This window comes from Nesoenas mayeri (assembly GCF_963082525.1).
Source record: "Nesoenas mayeri genome assembly, chromosome: 4".
In the NCBI taxonomy this organism is placed as follows: Eukaryota; Metazoa; Chordata; class Aves; order Columbiformes; family Columbidae; genus Nesoenas; species Nesoenas mayeri.
The window spans coordinates 42,020,461-42,035,155 of record NC_137540.1 but is presented as its reverse complement, the minus strand read 5'-3'; positions in this window follow the sequence as shown (position 1 = coordinate 42,035,155).

Below are 14,695 nucleotides of genomic sequence, written 5' to 3'. Positions count from 1 at the left end.
TGACAGCCAGAAAAGTTGTTTGGTTGTTTTGTTCTGTTTTGTTTTGTTTTTTTACTTTTGATTCCGGTTCATTTTTTTCTTCTTTTCCCAATGGTAATAAGTTTCCTAAGTTGAGCTTCCCAGGACCCGATGAAAAAAAACCCCAGAATATATATATGCATGTTGATGAAATATCTAGCCTGGGGAAAAGGCTATGTTCAATTGCTGTATAATACACTAATACAAATGTTGTGCAGGAAGGCAAAAAGCAACAAATGTATCACTTTGAGCTTGCTTGTACAATGCTCACATACCAGTAGGACAAAAAAAAAAAAAAAAAAAAAAGGACGACTCTTCTGTAGATTTGTGTATCTATTTTCAAATGCTGAGTTAATGTGTAAGTCTGAAAACAAGAACTTGTGGCGCTGCCACAGAAGTCTGGAAGTCACGTGCCAGGTACATACACCCTAATGGGTGAAATGAGGACTTTGATCGTGTTTTTTTGTTTGTGAATATTCTGCACTGGTTTTGATAGTAACGACTTTTCTATAGTGTGTTCAAGTACACTACCATTTCTAATCTAAACATATTCTTTTTTTCTCCTGACAATGAGGATCTCCCACAACACATCTAGGAATGTTAAAGAAGTACTTAGACTATACAGACACACATAAGTATCAAACACTGTTCACAGAATCACAGAATCACAGAATGTTAGGGATCAGAAGGGACCTCGAAAGATCATCTAGTCCAATCCCCACAGTGGAGCAGGAACACCTAGATGAGGTTATACAGGAATGTGTCCAGGCAGGTTTTGAATGTCTCCAGATTAGGAGACTCCACAACCTCCCTGGGCAGCCTGTTCCAGTGTTCTGTTACCCTCACTGTGAAGTAGTTTCTTCTCAAATTTAAGTGGAACCTTTTGTGTTCCAGCTTGTACCCATTGTCCCTTGTCCTATCACTGGCTGTCACCGAGAAGAGCCTGGCTCCATCCTTGTGACACTCACCCTTTACATATCTATAAACATTAATGAGATCACCCCTCAGTCTCCTCCAAACTAAAGAGACCCAGTTCCCTCAGCCTTTCCTCATAAGAGAGATGCTCCACTCCCTTAATCATCTTTGTTGCCCTACACTGGACCCTCTCCAGCAGTTCCCTGTCCTTCTTGAACTGAGGGGCCCAGAACTGGACACAATATTCCAGATGTGGTCTCACTAGGGCAGAGTAGAGAGGGAGAAGAATCTCTCTCGACCTACTAACCACACCCCTTTTAATACACCCTCTTCTTTCCTTCTTTCTTTCTTTTTCCTCTTCACTACAAATCTTTTCAGAAAGAACAATGGAATTATCGGCATGTAATGAAATGAAAACCAAGTGAAGGTCACACTTCCACAAAACTACGAAACAGTCTACAGGACAATTTTTAATAATCTCTGCCCATGTTCTTGTTATATCTTCTAAATGCTAGTTCAGCCTCAAAAAACAGCTGGTTTATGCTGAAGATTCAAACTCTTTATATTATTTCATAAATAAATCTATCTTGGGTAGATTAAGCTCTTCCTATACTAGTCTAAATTAGCTTGCAGGCTTAGGTACATAAATAATTTACTGGTTTAACAACATATGACAGAGCAGCTGAGCTGTGGGAACTTTGTGCACAGCAGATGAGAAGCAAATTCAGTTAATTTAGACAGCAACTAAGGGACAGCAAAATACCTTTTTTTTTTTTTTTTTCTTGTATTACGTCTGTTTAAAATTGTACACACAGTTGCTGTGTCCTAGTAGATGTAACAGGCAGTGTAGCAACTGGCTTCCTTTCTCTGGAGGAGGGTCTCACGCAGTCACTACTGCTCTGGTTTTCTGTCTTACACAGACCATGCCAGTTTACATCTTTTCAGGTGTTGCAGAAGTAAATACCCTAACCTGACAAAATGTGTCTGCTTAATTCCAGTTGACATTAAAAAAATGTTTTTGTGAGAAACAGATTACTGAAAAAGCAATAGAAAGTCAAAAGCTTTTAAACTTAGATGTACTAGTCAATATACAATGTGTAACAAGTCTCACTCTAAATTGAATCACAAAGAACTAAGTTAATTACATATTTAACTTCTTTTTTTCCCTGAAAATACCTGTCACATTCTCCATCTTCTGTAGTTTCAAAAGCCTCTGATCCTTGAAAGAGTTTTTTGTTGGTTTTGTTCGTTTGGTTATTTGGGTTTGAGACTTTGTTTTGATACTGGTCTCCTATTATGGGTAAGGAATGGCCTTCTACAAGAAATATGCATTGCCCTTACTAGCTCTCCTGGCTCCCAGAAGAAGTACCTCTCCTGCTGGCTACTTCCCATACTCTCTGCTTTAGCTTACAAGTCCTCATCAGGAAGTTGTTCCAAAACCAGGTCAGATTTTACTTACAAATATTTTAAAAGAGAATAGTTGATACATCAAACAGTTGTTCTTAGTGCTTGCATTCATTTATATTATTTTTATTTCTCAGATTTGAAAGCATCGGCTGTGTCTGATGTGTTTTATGAACCTTTCAAATACTTCTGCTTGTATCAAGACACTGCTGAAGTGTTGACCTAAGACATTTTTTGTCACACTGAGGTAGTATCAAGACTTCCTAGGAAGTTATCTATGTATTTTATGCAGAGAAATAATGATGTGTGTTTGTATAAAAGCTACCATCGGCAAAAATTAATCTTCCTCAGCGTTCAGCTTGTGTGGTTCCATTGCTCCAAAGAACTCTGGTGCCTAGAGTGGGCAGGAGACCATGCACCCACTTCCACTGCCCGCTGGGGTAGGTGGGATGTCACTTCTCCCTCCTGAGGGACTGGACAGACTCGATACACCGCAGGCTGGAATAACCTAGAACTTACCTTGGGAAAAGCACTCCAGCAAGCATGCTGGGTGTCTGGACACATTAGATTTGCTTTGCTTACCTACAAACCAAAGGAAGGAGAAGCCTTATCCTCTGGCTAAGGAGCTGTTATCAGATGGCCATCTGGATTTTCTGACCTGAAAAATGTTGTGGTAGTAATCCCTCATCAAATTTTTGCCTTTCTGTAGATTGTCTGAAGATTCTTTGTCTCTGAAAAGAATGAGACCAGCATCTACACAACTCAAATCTATTAACAGAATTTCCATGCCATAATTTGTAAAAAAACTAGTCAATTAAAAGCAATAGCATTTTTTGTTGCGTAAACTGCAGGAAGAAATTGGTTGCTAGGGAATTATTTATCTAGAAAAGCTAATTTCTTTGTATGCATAATTTTAAATACTTAAATGTAATTAGGAAATATACTTCATAAGCAATTTTAAAATTAAAAAATACACAATAATTACTGTTTTAAAACATTTTTGCAAATGTGCACATTCTTATGTTAACTGTTAAAGGAAGTTATTCTTCTAGCCTACCAATTCTGGGGCTTTGAACAAAGCCCCTACATTAATTAATGTTCGGCATTATGGGGTTATCAGGTGTTATAATAGAAAGTGAGTGGAATACGAATTTTGAATTATCAGTGTTTTCTATAATGAGTTCTCAAAGCCCAATAGCTGTGCAAGGTGGTAACTGCCCTTTGCTTGTTCCACAGATCTCTGCTTGGGGAACTTCAGCAACCACCCGAAGACCATCTTTGTAAGAAGAAGAAAATGCCAATTAGACCAAACTCTTGCTTGGGGTTGGTGTGAGGACAAACCTATAGAAGTTTCATGTCGATGTTGTTTGTCGCGGTTGAGACAGACAAACGACATGGACCAAATTCTTTCAAGATGAAAGTAATAGGTGGCATTTATTGCTACAAGTGCATTATTATACAATTCTACAAGTTCATGTGTCTTTTCACGATTGGTTACAAGTTACAGCACTAACATCCCATTGGTTAATTTTGCTATCATCCATGTTATTCTTCTAGCCCCTTCTCTCTCACAGGTACATCTCTCCTCTCTCACGGGTACAACTCCATACCTCCGGATACTCCTTTACTCCCATCCTTCTCAAGGGTAAATCTTAATATCTTCAAGGCTGATCTCTGCTCCCATATTTTCTGTCAAGGTTTCCACAGACCCGCTGCAGTTTCCCACAGTTGTTTAAGAATTGTATTCTTTTAACTTAGTCTCAGACTTTTCTCCTCATTTCTTTTTACCAGCACTAGCAAACAGAAGTATTTGGCTGGTTATATCTAGGATTTACCTCTTCCCAGACCAATTGTATGAAGTCATCAAAACAGCATGCACAGGCACATGCATGTGTAATCAAGTTTAGTCACTCAGTTATTGTTTCAAAGTTACACATGGATTTCTTAAAGCTTTTCTGAACATTTTTTTTTTTTTTTTTTTTTTTTTGGTCTGTATACAGTGATAGAATGAAAAGCAACAGATCTAAGTTGGATGAGATACTAGGCATAATAAACATTATATCACAAAGGAGGGTCAAATACTAGAACAATTTGCCCAGAGCAGCTTTGGAGTCTCCTTGAAAGTGTTCAAAACAAAAGTGGACCTGACTCAGTGAAACCTGATTTAATTAGGCCTGCTCTAAGCAGATGCTTGGACTAAACCCCTGGAGGTCCTTTCCAGCCTCAATTATTCTACAAATCTATGAAAGCAGTTGCCTGTGTTTTCCATTAAAATTATGTGCACTTTAAAAGATCTGAAACTGCAGAAATAGCATGAGGAGGAGAACGAAATATGACTGTAGCCCAGCAATGAGTCCAATCCCTAGAGAGATTTTGGTCCTGTCTCTCAGTACTTACTGAATCATTTTATTCAGTTTCTCTTGAATGCAAAATATTTGAACAACAACAAAAACCAGGATTCCCACTTTCATCCTAGTCACAAGACAGAGATACCTGCTCCCTCTTTACTCTCATGCATCTTAAGTCACCTGTGACACTTCATTTCTGCATTTGGCATCAGTAAAGGTGGAATTAGATTTTAAGCAGAAAAGAAGTACTTAGACCACCTCCATCCGAATCCTGGAAAGGTCCTTAGGCCACAAATACTAATTTTCACAGATGTGCCTAATACAAAGTTACAGGCTGATTTCAAGTCCAAGTAGGATAAAGCACCCTTCTCCGACAATTTGTATTGTTTAAGTATCTCCTGTTCACTCTTCTCACTACTGAGGAATACTCACTCCTCATGCAGTTTAGACTCTGATTTTAACTTGTGACCAAAAAAGGCGCAGTGACAAGAAACTTTCTGACTTAATAACCCTGACTGAGGAGAGAAAGGTGGATAAGACTAGACTGCTCCCCTTTAGGTTCCCTCCTTTTCTCTCCAGCTGTTTCATCCCATTTCTCCCTGTGCACCAGCTACCAGCCCTCTGCACCGCCAGCTACTGGCCCAGGTCCAGTTCCCTGGGCTCTGCTACCTCCTGCAGGAGCCAGGCAGTCAGGTCCATCTGTGGTTTGGTCAAAATCTGCTTTAATCACTTTAAACCTCTTAGATTGTTAAATCCTTGAACACTATCAAGCTGTTGGATCCCTGGCTGTGTTAGATACATGCAGTAGGCAGGACCAAGGAGGACTGCCGTTTCTTTTTCTTCCCTACACAGCATTATCAGCAATTCCATGTCCAACTTTCTCTGTATTTTTTTAAGTTTCAATATATGCTCAACCTAAAATATTAAGTTCACATTTTAGGTAGTGAAATGACTTTCATTTCCCTTGTGACTTCTTACATTCATTTCTTAAACTGATTTTTAGAAAGCAGTAGTAAAAATGGTAGTCAAACGTATCAGTGGCTTCTCAACATAATAACAAAGGAGCTTCACTATTCACAAAGCACCATTGATAACACAGTGAATTTATTAACAATATAGCTTAAGGATGATTTTGAACTGCAAGTTCAAAATTACATAAAATTTTATATATATATATATATACACATAAAATGTATATATATGCACATAAAATTACATAAAAGACATTTAAAACCTCAGAAATTAAAAATTTTGTTCATGTTTAAATATCTGCTGAGACAAATATAATAAGCAAGTTCTCTATATATTGTTGCTTACATTTTAATCTAAATGTACAGAACTCAATAGAAGAGCAAGATACTTAATCTCTCAAAGAATGCTTTGTCAAAATTAAAAATATTAATTCTTAGCTACAAAATTTATTTTACAGTAAAGAAAAAAATAATACACCAGCAAACACAACCTGAAATGCCAGCTTGCTATTCTATTTTTGCTGAATATACTTTAAAACTTAGATTTCAGAAAGTAAGTAAATATGGCTGTAAGTTATACTCTCACAACATGAGTCAACTCAATATGGCATGTAAATAGAAAAACGGAAGTAAGTTCTTCACAGGAAACTGTGAGGATATTTATCTATTCATGATTACTTTTGCCTAAAACCTAGAATAGTGTCTGGATGCTTTATCAAGTAAATAGATACATACAAACACTTAAACTGTTAATTACTTGCATTTGCACCTGATGATAGAATTACTTGTACATTGACTTTAAATATAGTCTTTCGATAAGAGGGGAAGCGTTAACATTGTTATTATTGTTTCACTGTTTTAGCCAAGACCTGCAGCTATAATGCTTACACAGCCTGATTGATTATTCTTGTCCATAGTAATGTTTGCACTTATCTATAATGGAATCCTGTATTAGCAACATTAATGTTTGGGCTGAAAAACATGTTTATGTTACAACCTAAGAAAGTTGTTTGACAGTAATGACCAAATATGAAGAAAATTCACATAAACATGATCTGATATTCTAGCTTGGTCAAACATGATTTTGATTTGCTGTAGTTCACACACAGGATATTACTCCCTCTTCAAAAGTTCGCATTTTACAACCTAGAAAAAATAATGAAAACAGATAATTGCTCAGCAACCACTTCAGTGAATCGTGTTGTACCCTATGCTGATCACCATAATGTCACAACAGCATTTTGCTGTTGCCTTCAATGGCATCAGGCTTATGCACAATGCACGTCTGCATAAATTGTCCTCTGGTAACTGGCTGCAGCTCAGAAAGGACTCCTGTTGCCAGCAGCTCCTGAGCTCTTCCTTTATATCAAGTGCTACAGGCTTATGTTTATAAAGTGAAAGGACCAGAGTTCCTAGATCTGTAGATTCTTGCAGCTTGTTAAAACTTTTTATTAAATTCAGCTAATTTCAGATCTGTAGAATGGTGAAGTTATCTTTTTGCAGTCCAAAGATATAGTGTTTGTTCTTTTTCAGATTTACATCTTTTGTAAGCAAAATGTGAAAACCATGGCGCGTATTTTCCCACAATATTCTACAGTCCATGATAAGCTGGTGTTATTTATCAAATCCGGTTATTTGGACTGTCTCAAATTAGAGTAAAAGTGTCTTACAAGCATGTCTGGTGCTTGTATTGTAAGCTGTCACAATAAAAGTTAAAGCAAAATGCACCAAAAGAGGCTTAGATAAAAATTCATACAGGGAAACCTGATACACAGATTTTCTTCCATAGGAAAGGCAATACATCTCTTACTGTGTTGTAAGAAGAGATTTAATTCAAAACAAGTGAAATAGTACTGTCATTTACAGAAAAACAGAAAGTAATGCTCAATAACAAACTTGAGAGATGTGTTTTAAAATACTGGTGGCCAAGACAGAATTTCAAAATAACATTAAAATATACAGACTACAGTTTTATCACTTTGTATTACTTCATAAGCATATATATAAAGTATCTTTTTGATAGCATCATTTTGAGGGGTGATTTCAAAATATATATGAACCATTTCATAACTGCAAGCAGAAGTTTCCTAAATAAGGCACATGTAAATAATTTCTTTTTTTAAGGGCTTGAAGTTCTTATAATTATGAAATATTTTAAATAGTGTCATTGGCAGTGAAGACAGCTGCTTAATAATTCAAACGGGACACTGCACTTTGAATGTCACATCAGGATATTGATGTTTTTATGGAGGCTGAGATATTCCCAGACTTTAAATTTGACATTACAATGAGGTATTGCCTTATCACAACCTACACTGTGTAGTGTCTACAAATAGCAGTCTGAAGATTAGAAAAGTTACTTTGATTTTGATGCAACTGATATACAGAATGCTTAGATATTTTGTATTTCTGTAGTATAATAACCAATGACAATGAACAGTGTTTGTTCTTGTTAAAATTTGGAGAAAAGCTGCTTTGAATTCTACATGAGAGATCAAATACTCCAGTGCAGCCCAAGCTAAGCAAGGTATGAATTCACACTGCCCTTCGGTAGCAGGGGGAGTGCTGGTGTCTCTCTGAGCCACACACAACACAGTACGGGGGTGTGAATGCCTTTGCTGGTTTGGGGAATCTCACTGTACCTCCTCTGAGATGCCTGTAGGCAGCTAAAAAAGGAGAGAAAGGATCATGGATCTTCACCTGTGCTAATATGTGTGCACTACAGGCAAACTTTCCAGCCTTACATCTTTGAAGTAGATTTCAAAAATTCATGTTTATAAAGTCATGTATATTTAAAGAATTATAAGAAGGACCATAGCCCATTAAAAACAGATATTAAACTCATCTGTTTCTGTAACCACAAAGAAAGTATCATATACTGTGTAACTGTACTTCGAGCCAAAAGGTCCTTTCTTCAGGGCTTCTTTGAAATGGTTGAACCCCTCTAAGATACCGTGGACTTACCGTACCTGGCAGAATATATTTTTGAGACAGAAAAACTTTTGTTGCAATGCCCCTAATTTTGGATCTCCTTGATTTCTAGCTAAACAAGCTAGATTTCTAGCTAAACAAGTCCTCTAAGGAAAGGCATGTATAAAGTAGAAAAAAAAGATGGAAAAGAAACAACACACAGAGAAAAATATCTTTCATTAAAGAATTAGTGAGAATTAAAAAAAAAAAAAATCAAACTATCCACACATCACCAGATTTTATCAGTGCAGTATACAACACCTTGCACAGATATACAAACTATGTTTCAAGTTTTACTGTCTTTTATTTACTTGAAAGCAGCAGCAACAGGTGTGAGCTGCAAATACATGTGAAAAAAAAAAAATTAGAGATGGAGGTGTTACTGAGGGTAGATTATAATGCTATCTTCTGTAACATCAGTGATGACAGGCAAAACTGGGTTGTTAATTTGTGAACTTCAATGTTACATTCTTTTTGCTCAGAAGAATGAATCTACTTAAATACATGTTATAATTGTTTCAAAAGTTAATGTGAATGAAGCAGTTATGTCTATTGGTATTAGACCATTAGAACTCCCTGCAAATCAATCTAGCTTTGGCCAAAATAATTTTTAAACTATTTGCGCGATAGTCTAAGCTACAACTGTAGGTATTGTAGGTCTTCTACTGCCACAGCCTAGTGCTGCTGTAACAAAACTGATGTTTCTTGAACCAGAAAAATACAATAGCCTTTTGGGTTATAAAAATGCAATTTCTCCAGGTAAAGTCCATCATACATTTTAAGTCAATATATAGTGCTAATTGCTGTATTGTCACTGCCTGTTCTGCTAATCTGATTGGGAAGTAAAATTAATATGGTGATCTATAACCATTTGGTTATTTCAAACTTAAATTTAAGTATCTGTTAACCATGAACATTTAGTACAGAGATACTATCTAAGATGTTTATAGAGCTGATAGATACAATTTTTAGCCTTCAGATTAAGAAGATGCTGAATCTGGGTTTCCCATATCCTAGATAAATGCTGGAATCACTGAAATATAAGAAAAATGTAAACCAGTATCACCTCTCTCTTAAGGGTTGTTTCATAAAATAAAACAATGAGCCTTACTCTTTTCTTTCAAGGAATACATGCAGCTGCTTGTCCCCAGTAATAAGCTACATGTTTCAGATTCTGCACGAGAAGAGTCACCAAATAGTTCTTAAGCTTAAGGTTTCAGAGACATCCCTGTGCTGAGCATTTCCTGACTTTGTGTGTCTCCTCGCACAGTATGTAGGTATTCTGGCATGTTTCATTGAGTCAGGCTGGAGAAATCAGCCAGAGATCCAAAATGACTTATTCTAGTGTCTGTGATTTGCTTTGGGAGATTCACTGTCTGCAAGCTGGACAGTGCAGAATTTTCTAAAGATATGAGAATATGGAAGCTTATTTTACCCCTCCACTCTATTATTAACTTTTTTTCGTACCTGCCTGCTAATTGAAACTGTATTTTACTGGATAATGTGTGAACAGTTTACATGACAGTGCTAACTGGAATAATCAAAAACCAGGTATTTTGAGTAAAGTTTCAAAGGTTATGATGATGCTGATGATTTATTTTGGATTCATGTGTTTAAAGGCTTGTTATTTCTTCAGCGTACAAGCACTGTTTGGATCACTCATAAAAAGAATGATGGATGGCTGATTGAAACATAATGAAACAGGCAGAAAGTACTTTGGAAGAAAGAAGTAAACATCATTTGGGATCTGAACATCACTCTTTGGAAAGATGAGGCAGTAAGTGTTAGACATAATGATTTAGAGCTCCACAACTTTCTCGGTGGAGGCAACTGCCATTGAAGAGGACTACTCTCAGTAATAAGAAAGGTAAAGAAAATTATACGAACTTTCAATATGTTTCCAAAACATTTAGAAAGCTTAGACAAGCCAGACTACCAGACATGAAACGCCAGTCCAGAAGATAAGCTAACCCTGAGGCAGGGTTTTCCATTTACAAATTCATGACAATAAATGGTAAAAGCAAGTATGTTGTCAATTCTAAGATACTGAGACTGGAATAGACAGTGAACATTTAGAGGATCAGACAGTATTGTTGTTATAATATTGATTGATCCCTATTCTCACATAGGAAAGAACTTCAGTTTTGTTATAATACATCAATGGACAAATGGAAGAGGTTTCTGTTAAGAAGACTTGTATGATTCCAGGTCTAATCTAAGCCTCAGAATTCCCTAGGTTTTTGTTCATTGCCCCACGAGAGCTGTAGTAACTTTTAGCCAACTATATGCATACGTATTTTACAGCTATTTCACGTTAATGACATCAAAACTATATTCTTCAACTAGCACAGTCACTTTTTTCTCCCCATTTGTATTATGTAGAAGTTCAGTTCTTAATCTTTAGGTACGACTGTAATTTTCACCATACTGTTAGGATTTTATAGGGGTAAGTTCAGACAACTTAAATGAAAAACAGCCTATGGTATTACTCAAACAAGAATCACTGAAAACTAGTAGAAGACACAGTTAAACTTCTTCCAAGACAAAAACTCTTAAACGAACACATGGAATGTGTAACCACAGTCCTCTAAGTGCATGTGAATGTTTTCTGTTAAAGGAGACGTACTTCTGAGGTAGGATAGAAATAAGATAGCTCTCCAACCTATATGAATATTTAATTGTAGAACATTATGTCAGATGTTTCCTAACTGAACTGAATCATCTGGCTATAACGCCTCTTTCACCTTTCTACGAAGTTCAAAACTGCTGACTGTCATTCATGTTTCTTTCTGCTACAAGTTCATGCTTGCCAAGTACATTCACATTTATCTATCACACAGTATATTTTAAACAGGTTATTTTCCTGAAACTCAGTGCTCTTGCATTACATCTAAGGCAGGGCTGTGCCAGTCAAGGTAAGATTTAGACTTCAGTGATAAAAAAAATAAAACTATGAATATAGAAAATACATTCAACCTTCAAGCAAAACCAAAGGGCTAAGGTTACATAAAAAGTATGTACTGTATAAAACATTAAACTCATAAATGTTGTTCTCAAAATGCTTTGCAAAGCTTATATAATGTCATTTATTTTATCAAAGTTGTAGTCTCTGGGTTTACAGCTATATTCCCTACAGTTTTGACTTCCAAAATACTGACTCATGAGAAGAAGGGGAGATGAATAAAAACTGCATCTCTCTGTCCTCGTCTCCTCTCCCGCTTCATTGTTGTTGCCGCATGTGAACTTTTTGCTTTTGCTGTTCTGTACTGTTTCTCACCTGGATGCCCTTTAAAATCCACAGGAAATAACATAGAAAGTTCGGATCATGTAAAAATTTAGTAGTCAAGGAATCCCACTTTTTGTAAATAGCTTGGTTATAGAGAAGAATAACATTCTGGCACTAAACTTCTGGTTTGCATTGGTACCTATGGAACAGTCTTTTGATAACGAGACAGTCATTAATCTGATTTATATCTTCTAAGAAGGGACATATGCTCCTCTCATTTGGCCTGCATGTTAGCAGCTACTAAGTAACAAACCAAATCACAGGATACTAGTTTAGCTTTACCTAAGATTTTTCCATAAAGAGTTATTTATGTATCTCACTAGCCAGTAGGCTGACACCTGGGGTTGGCAACACCTGGTAGCACTCTTAATGAGTTCACTGGTGTTTCCACTGAAACTGCTGACTTTGGTAAGTGCAGTGCTACATTTCTTGCAGGGGGAAAAATAAAATCAAAACCAAAAAAAACCCCCACAACAACAACAACAACAAAAACTACAAACCTGGATGCAAAGAATTAAAAAGGTCAGTGAAATAAATATTACTGTTTGTGCTAACACAGTTACACTATAATTGGTAAGGAGAAAGGAAGACAAAACAGCTTGTAGAAAAATTTTCACCGACCTACATTTACAAGAATGTTTATTTCATAATGTTTTATATCAGTTACAAAAAAAATGTTCTTTCCAGTCATGAACTTTTAAATGGCTAATTGTCAAATTAACTTAAAATAGTTGGTTATCCTCTCTTTAAATATTATTGAATTATAGATTCCTAGTCAGTAAACATTTGAAAAGAATTCATTTTTTTTGACTGCAAGCTTGAGAGAATGAAAAACAAATGGGAAATGAGCTGGAACACGGTCAGCATCTCTGGGATCTAAACGCTTGCCGAAGGATGCTATCATCCTAAAACTACAGCAAGGATTTCGCTGAAGGACACAAGAATACAAGCCTCATGCAAAGCACCTTAGCAGAAGTGTTAAATGTAACTGACAACGTAGAGCCACTGGTTTCACTGTCTTCAGTGACCAGGCTTTTATTTTCCTGCAAATGTGTCTGTGCCTGCCCTCAGCACTGATATCACCTGTACCTACCAAAGAACCTCAGATTACCAACAGTTAAAGACATTTTTTTCCCAGAAAATGTATACTTTCATAGAGCTTTATGCATATTTGACACAAATACTTAGATATTATAATTTTAATAGACACACTGCATGGAAGTTACATTTTTTTCTGTGTTTTAAAAACTTAAATAAAATTTAAATAAAATAATTGACAGAGTCATTAATAATAGGGGTTATCTGCTTTTTTCTAAATGGCTTGTAAAATATATCAGCAAATTTTAGTCACGATGATAGTTCCCTTATCCCCTATACATATCTACAACTTTTTAGATATGTTAACTTTTTCTCCAAAGCAGAGGAAATAGCAATAACCCTATGTAATTATTGATTCTTACCATTATCTATTATAATATTATGAAAAATTGATAGATAATATACTAGCATCCATATTATGCATCACAAACCATATATTATGTATTTATAAATTATTATTGACCGCTACTAACATGTCCCACAAATATATTATTATTTTTTTGTAAATTACTGGAAAACAATAGTTTCATAAAAATTGAACACGATAATAAATTTACTTTTACCATTGTGTTTTTACAGCTATAAATGCCTGTTCAAGATGGAGAGCATATCTGGAAGCTTTGACATGATCAGGAAAATACCATTGCATATTTAGGAATTAAAATTCATATACCCAGTTTTGTGGCAGCAACAACAAAAGAAACCAAATAAATAAAACCAAACAAAATAAAACACCACAAACATTTTAGAAATCTCATGCAAAACAAATCAAGGACTAAGACACAAAATAAGTTATCTTTAAAATATATTTTCATAAAATTCAAGTTCTGTTATGAAAGCCTTGATGCTTTATAATTGTCGAAGTTTACTATTGATATTTCCTGTAATCCAAAGTTGACAAATATAAAATAGAGTTAGATTTTTATATGGTGTAGTATCAATATATCAGAAGAGATATCAGAAGCCTTGTTTGACACTGAAATTTTAAATAAAATGAGAATTCATAATCAAGGACATTCTCAAAGTCACTTTAAAACCATAATTTCAAAGCATCATTTTAATTTATAAATGGAATATTCATTTGAAGAAACTAAATATAGGATATCTCTTAATTCTTCCTCATTCTAAGAATATCTTCAATAGCTCAAAAATGCTCCATTTACCCATAATGGTCTTTTCACAGTGTTCCCAGATGTAGGAGTCCCAAAATGCAATCTCACTCATCTGCACAGCTATTGTGAGAAAGTCTGAAGTGTATTGGAGAATATGAAATAAATTCTGTATTTTTTATGGCAGTATCAGACATAAACGTGCACACTGTGATTTAGCACTTAAGTAAATTACCTTAAAGATGAGATCAAGTTTCTCACCAATGAAATAAAAGTAAACTAATGTGGCTGACTGTATTAGAAATCTACTATCATAAGGCATTTTTTTCTACAGCCACACTCTTCTCAGTCTTCTATCTCTAAGGGAAAAGGAATACTCTGCAAATTCATGATGGCTACTGATGGCTTTAGTTGTACAGCACACTTCATACTAACGGTCTACTTAGAGTACTTTATGGTGGCAGTGAAATAAAAGGCATAGCACCATTTGAACAGCAAAACATGCAAAACCGAACAAAAAGTGAGACATCAATAAGCTTATGGCAGAACTACCCACAAATTAATAGTAAAAATGAA